Source organism: Tiliqua scincoides, chromosome 11, assembly GCF_035046505.1.
Source record: "Tiliqua scincoides isolate rTilSci1 chromosome 11, rTilSci1.hap2, whole genome shotgun sequence".
In the NCBI taxonomy this organism is placed as follows: domain Eukaryota; kingdom Metazoa; phylum Chordata; class Lepidosauria; order Squamata; family Scincidae; genus Tiliqua; species Tiliqua scincoides.
In genome coordinates, this window is record NC_089831.1 from 26,263,061 (window position 1) to 26,270,368 (window position 7,308).

Genomic DNA, 7,308 nt, shown 5'->3' on the forward strand with positions numbered 1-7,308 from the left:
CGTACGTCACGCAGACTCGTGCCGTCGTCGTCTGATAGACTCTGTCCCCGACCCTTCCTGCTCCCTTGCGGTTCCAGGCAGAGCTCTCCAACTGGTGTCTCTTGGCCAGGGGTAGGGGTTCTCGAGAGCTGCCGCACTGTGGTTCGGGGTCAGACTAGCTGGCCTTAGGAGGACCCCAGGTACCTCTTTGCTTGCCCTTCGATCAGCTGGCCCCCCTCGGGTATAGTTGGCTGCGAGTCCTTGTCTCTGTAACCCCAGCTCTCCTGGAGTCACCCCCAGGGCCCAGGCGGGTCCTGGGTCTGGGAGGTCCCCCTCCTGGCCCCCTCTCTCCAGGGCTGAAGTAAGCACAACCCCTTTGGGGTTTTGGCTTTTCCCAATGAGGCTGGGGTGGCTATCCCCTTTGGCCTTCCCTCTGGCCTTACTCCCCTCTTACAGGAGAGGAGCAACCTCTCTCTAGGCTTCCCAGGCTCCTTAGGAAGCTGGTCAAGCTTTGGGTTTGGCCAGCTCCACCCTTCTGGCCACGTGGCTGCTTGCTGCTCCCAGCTGGCACTAGGCCCTACTCCCAGGTAGGTGTCCTGCCTGGGACTCCAGTCCTGGTGGTACTCAGGCCTTACCCCCGAGGAGGCCCCTACCCCTGAGGAGACCCCAGATCCTGAGGAACTCCTGTCCATCGGGTCTGGGCCCCGGTGACACAGCCAAACCAGAGTGGGTGGGAGTGATGGTGCTCTGGAAAACCAACCCTTGGCCCCTTCCTAAGTCCTGTGGGGCCCGAGGCCTCCCTCCTGCAACCAATTCAGTTCAGTACACCATGAGACAAGCCTGGATCATGCACTCCAGGCAAAAACAGATGGCAGAGAAAATGTCAGCTAATACCTGCTGCAGGGTGCAGGGGATAATTAGTACCCAGGTCCAGGCTCAAAAAGGGGACCCAGGATCCAAAGGGGAAGGGGCCAAAAATGTTGTGGGATTGTCCATTTTCCAGTCCAAGACTTGCTGCATGTGCAGGATGATGTGGGTACACCAGGCTGAGGAATGCGTACGTGACCCTTCTTCACACAGTGTCAGATCTGGGAGGAAACCGGCCTGCTACAGGAGCTCTTTGGCTTGTGGATCCGCTGCCCATGAAGGAGTGTCGAGGAGCTCAAGGACCCAGCTGCGGCAGAAGTCGGTCTTGGTGCACACAGGACACTTTCTAGTCTAGTTTGAGCCTAAAAACAACGATGTTAATTTTCTGCAATGGTTTTCTGTATTCCAAAGATAAGGACTCTGTCTGGTATCTTGCTGCCAGCGCCATGCAGGCAAGTAGACCTGGGCCCTTCATCGGGAAGCCCAGTTGACCTGGGCTGTCGTCACCCTCCCCCCTCCCCTGATTCATGGAAACTGGCCTGCTACAGGAGCTCTTTGGCTTGTGGATCCATTGCCCATGAAGGAGTGTCTAGGAGCTCAAGGACACAGCTGAGGGACTACAGTTGCTGCAGAAGTCGGTCTTGGTGCACACAGGACACTTTCTAGTTAGTTTGAGCCTAAAAACAATAATGTTAATTTTCTGCAAATTCTATTAGCTTTCTGTATTCCAAAGATAAGGACTCTGTCTGGTATCTTGCTGCCAGTGCCATGCAGGCAAGTAGACCTGGGCCCTTCATCGGGAAGCCCAGTTGACCTGGGCTGTCGTCACCCTCCCCCCTCCCCTGATTCATCTCCTCCCTTCCCCCATTGCCACCCTCCCACCACTCTGTTTTGCTCCCTTCCCTCCACCTTTAGAAAGGGGCCCAAAAGATTTGCATGCCCTGGTACAATTCCTCTTGGAGGCCCTGACCTGCTCCTCCTGCTCCCTGGGTTGGAAGAGTTTGGTGGGCCACTTTGAGATACAAGAAGCCGGATTAGATGGGTCTTTGGCCTGATCCAGCGGGGCTCTTCTTAGGCTCTTACGTTCTTAAGAGGACGAAGAGGACAGAAAGTGGGGAGGAGGGGAGAGTGGTGGGCTAGAGTGCATGAGTCCTCTCTCCCCACCCCCACTTCTACTTCACCCTTGTCATTTTCCAGTCCAGGGGGGTGGGAGGAGGAGCAGTGGAGGTGGGTGGATGATTCGCCATCAGAGAATGGGCAGGGCTTTGCAAAGGTCCTTTCACGTGATGCTGTCTACTCTTGGTGTCTGGTTTTGGCAAAGTTCAGAGGCCAACTGTGCGCTTTGGTGCCAATTGAGGATTGAGGAATCAAGCTCACAGCTTCTGCCAGCAATGCAGGGTTCAGACTGGGGAGTGAACCTGGAGGTCAAGGTTCACAGATTGGCCTGGGTGGCCAGCTGGTGGCATTCAGGCTGGTTCTGCAATCCAGAGGGTGCTCTTGATCCACCGAGCTCAGTCTGCCAGGCTTGCTGAGAAACCGGCAAGCTGGTGGAACAGAACACAAGGTCCTGGATCCCGGCTGTCGAAGGCACAACACTTACGGTGTCTTACGCTTGCCTTCTACTAAATAAGATTGTTGGCAGGATTTGGATCAGCCGTCCCTCCCAAAAAGTACATGCTCGTGGCTTACCTCTTTGTGTAGCTAAAAAACTGATTTTATGCCTGCGCTCGTCATGTGGTGTGCTTTTGCTGAGACGGGAGACGACTGCAGCAAGCTGGTTGGGGCCGGCTGGAGAGTCAAAAGAGGCGAGTGCGAGGATAGAGAGCCGCATCGTGTGGATTTAATATTGTACATAAATACACTTTACAATCGCAGAAAGGGCTGTGCACTAAGAGAAAAACCATTGGAATATTTTATAGTGATGCAGATCAAGAGAAAAGGCTGTGAATAAAAAAAGGGGGGAGATAATTATTTGATGGAGTTCTCTTAGGATACGCCACAGCAGGGAATACTTACAGAGAATACATATTACTGGAGAGACACAGCTATTCAAGCATCAAACTAACCTATAAATTGTCACAGGAGAAAATTGGAGGAGAGAAATGGAGAGGGGCTGAAGTGCCGGCCCCGTTATTAACGTCGGGTTCCGCTTCCTACCCCGCACGCGGCAGTTGTCTGGAGCTGCGGAGCCTCACAAAAAAAAGAGAAGGCTGCATCTAATAAATGTCTGGTACAAATTATGGCCCAAGCGCTACAGTAAAAAGATGGCACCATTTATCTCTCCACCATCTGCACGGGATCATTTGGCCTCGTGGCAACATCCTGCGCCGGGAAAAGTTTTATTTCACGGGCCTGTTTTTGTGCGGCTCGATTCTTAACTCGAATGGAGGCAGCTTGCAAAGGTCCCTTTGCCCCTCAGTCCTGGAGTTGCAAATTAAGAGCTGATCTGGTGTCCTGGAGTTCCACTGGAGCACACCGCCATAAGTAAAGTGGGGTCATAAAAGGAACAAAAGAGCCCTGCTGAATAAGGACACTGTGGGGCACCCCAGTCAGGGCATCACCCCTTTAACTCTGTTCCTCTGCAACTAGGATTCATGCTGCCTCTGACCTGGAGGCAGGATGTGGCCATCACTACTGGTAGCCATTGACAGACATGTTCTTCAGGACTGTGTCTGATCCCCTTTGCAAGTCAGCTCAACTAGTGCCCATCACCATATCTTGTGGTAGCAAATTCCTTACATTGCTTTCGGTCCCATTTTTTACTCACCCCTGGTAAGACTGAGGGGAACAAACCTGACTGCGCCATTCAGGAGAAAGCAGCCACCTCCAGCTCCCTAGCCCCCTGACATCACTAGCCACTGGAGCTGAGGAAAACCTCACCACCACCATGAAGATGGCCACCTCCAGGCTCAAGTCCTGGCAGAACTCTTCAGAAAATCCGGTTCAGTTCAGTGCAGGTTGTATCCTTTGGTTTGCCTGCGCTAGCAAAGCAAATGGTTCTGGAATCCACTGAGAGACAGAAAAGCCCTGCCCAGAACAGTGACTTGGAGTGATCAAGTTCTGGTTTTGAAAAGGACAGAGAAGTTCCTCACCTCCCTGCCCATCTCTGCCTCTGGGAACCAGCTGAAGTCATTCATTCCCCTCTGGCTCAGGAGGCAGCCATGCAAGGTGAAATGCCATTTTCTTATCGCTTGTAGGTTGGCTTTTACTACACGGGGAGGGGGAAAACTGGAGTGGCCTGCTTGTGCCAGTGGCATAGGTAGAGGGGGTGCAAAGCACAAAGTTTTGTAGGGAACCTTACCGTGGCAAACGACCCCTCCCTCTCCCCTTCAAAGCCAACCCCCTGCCCAGAATGGCTTCTAAGGGGAGGGAGAGGGACCGCTTGCAAGCTGCGGTGAGGCTCCCTGCAAAAAGTGCTTTGCACCCTCTCTAGCTTGCGCTCTACTAGAATTCCTGTTCAAAATTTCCCTAGCTGTAAAGCAATTCAGGAGGAATGCAGGGTAGAGTGAATCAGAAGCACAGTAAACGTATGGACCTGAATGGTGCTCTTCCTGAGCTCGCTGGAGGTCTTTACACAGAGCCTGGAGAGCCACCCATCAGGGATGTTGTCGCTGTGGTCTGCCTGCACTGGCGGGGTGTGGACTTGACGATCCTGCGGTTCTTTTCTGACCCTCAGGCTCTATGAGATGCTCCCTGGTCACTGTAACCAAAGCTGGGCCTCAAGATTTCTCACCTCTGGTAGAAAGGAAGCGACCAGGCAGCATACCTCAGAGCTCTCCGGGCTCCTTCTGCTGGCCACCAAACCTAACAGCTCTACCTGAAAGCCAGGCAGATTCATGTGGACTTACTTATTGTGCCAGACAAGAGAGGAGCAAGGCTGCATCTCTGTAAACAAAGCTGAAGGCATGTTAGGACGTCTTCTGCAAGGCGGTGTCCTGGGGCCTTATGTAAAAGGGCAGGTGCATGACTTGTTCCAACTCCTCATCAGGTTGGATAAACACATTAGTATATCTCTGCTCCTGCAGCAGGGAGGGATCCATGTTCTCCTGGCACGAGGAGAAGCACGTACCAGGGCATTCAGAAGGTGGGTGTGAGAGAGAGAGGCCCTTCTGTGAGGCAACAGAGAAAAGTTGCCAGATCACCATGCTTTTAGATCAGTTAGTGCAAGTTTTCTTTTTTATTTCACTTGCTCGTAATGCAGCAGACTCCATAGGTTGCATGGAGAAGGACGTCCTTTTCTTTGTCCTGAACCCACCACTAATTCCAACAGGCTTCTCTGTTCTTGCATTAGGAGAGGAGGGAGGAAAATCTCTCTCCTTTCACTTTCTCCTCAACATGCACAACTGTTTTTATAAACCTCAAATCACAGTCAACGGATTTCTTAAGAAGGGTCTAAAAAGGAGAGATGAGAAAACTTCATCATTCCGGAACGACTGTGGGGCCAGCGGGCAGAGTGGGCTGGGATCTGGGGTTCTGTTTGGGTTCTGTCCCTCCCGCCTGTGGGACCTCCTCTCCAATGTTATGCCATAACTTCTTCCCAAGTAATCTGATGCTTCCACTGGGAGGCTGCCCGGGCACTGCAGGGCCGAGCCAGTCTGGAGGCTGGATATGAATGGCAGGAAGATTTATAGGCAAGGAGCTGTTAATGAAACAGCTCTGAGGCATGGCAGGTTCTTCAGCAAGTGCTGAAGAGAAGACAGCCATGTTTCTGCGTGAGATATGTCAGCAGAGGGAGCTGTAAATGGCAAAGCAAAGTATGAACTGGGTTTGCAGTAAACGCCATAAAGTTTTATATTCCTGAAAACTAGGAATAAAAGATGTCAGCCTTTTAAGCAAAGTGGAGGAGAGGGGCTTGCGTGCAATTGTGAAGACATCTTACAAGAGTTAATTGCTGGCTTCGAATAGCCAAAAAGTCCTTTAAAATCACCACCAAGGGAAGGTACAAGAGGGAGGAGGAACAGCATACCGTGCAGGGAGCCTGGAGAACTGACACTGAAATCCAACAGCATGCAGGAGCCAACCACATTTGATAGCCAGCCTCTGCCCAACAATACTGAACAAGCAACAGTGTCTAACATGCAATTGGGCCTCCTGTAGTCGCACAAGATGCGGTGATGGCCACTGGCTCAGGTGGCTTTCCAAGGGGAGTGAACAAACTCATGAAGGACAGACATCTATCCATGGCTATGGTTGGCAACCTTCAGTCTCGAAAGATTATGGTATAAGCCTACAGCACCTGGTATTCCCAGGTGGTCTCCCATCCAAGTACTAGCCAGGCCTGACCCTGCTTAGCTTCCAAGATCAGACGAGATCGGGCATGTGCAGGGTCACAGTTGCTGTCACATGGCTATTAGCCATTACATCGAATAGGACATCCAGTGCTCAGAAGCTACACACACTGAACACTGGTTGAAATGGGGAGTAATCGCAGGAGTGGTTTGTTTCCTTCATGCCCTGCATGGGCTTCCCTTTGGGCCAGCCCATCCAGGAGCCCAACTGAAGTGGTTGTCCCAGGTAGCAGATGGGGGATGCCCCTCTCTGTCCCCCTGCTTGCCCCCACTGTTTCTTCACTCCCTGGATTGGAAAAGAAAGCGGGGGACAGAGAGGAAGAGGAAATGTGGAAGACAGGGCAGGAGAGTGCTGAGCCGAGCATTGGGACGTCCCTGGACATGAGGTCTTGGGCTGGTTTTGGCCTCCCAGATACATTTGTCTTTCTCATGGGGGAGAAGATACTGGAGCTTTTCCTATATTCCTTATATTTCCTCGTTTCACATCTGACATGCAATATGTAGAGGTGGGTGAAAATGGTGACAAGGAAATAAACACACAACACTGCTTTATGCACTTCTCGTTTTTGTAAGAAAACAAAAAAAAATCCTGAAACCTTCAAAAATAAGGTTTTATGTGGTTTTAATTTATTATTTAATGGGGGTGGTGTTGCCTGGCTGTAATAACGATGGCTGCATCCAGTGGTGTCACTAGGGTTTTGTGTCACCTGGTGTGGGAGGCCAGGTGAGCACAAGGCCACGTGAATGGTCCTGATACGACGTATGTGGAGCTCAACAAATGCTCCAGAAGGCACCCCCCCTCCAGTAAAAAGTATAAGAACAGGCAAATAACATTTGCCTACTCTCAAGTAAACATGCACGTATGGCTCAATTTTCCTTTCCATAGGGCTCAATACATTTTTCTTTGTCAGTTTGGAGGGGGCACTTCCTTCTCAAGTGTTTTTTGAGACCTGCGTTCATCGGATCGTGACAATTCTGGTGGCATTGTATTCTCCTCAGCCTGCCCTTTGAAGTGGACCAAGGCACAGCCACCTACTTGTGAGTAGGTGTGTATGTGCTGCTCTGTTTTGGTTTCTATAGGGCTCAATTCATGTTCCTTGTCAGCTATCAGTAGAGATGTTTGTTTCCAGTGAGAAAGATAGCTTTATACCCTAAGTCTTACTGGATACAATGG

The 7,308-nt window shown here is 51.4% G+C and overlaps 1 pseudogene; it reads right to left on the reverse strand.

The window, feature by feature from the left end:
• Positions 1-6,070: 6,070 nt before the first annotated feature.
• Positions 6,071-6,190, reverse strand: LOC136662640 (5S ribosomal RNA; annotated as a pseudogene).
• Positions 6,191-7,308: the final 1,118 nt, after the last annotated feature.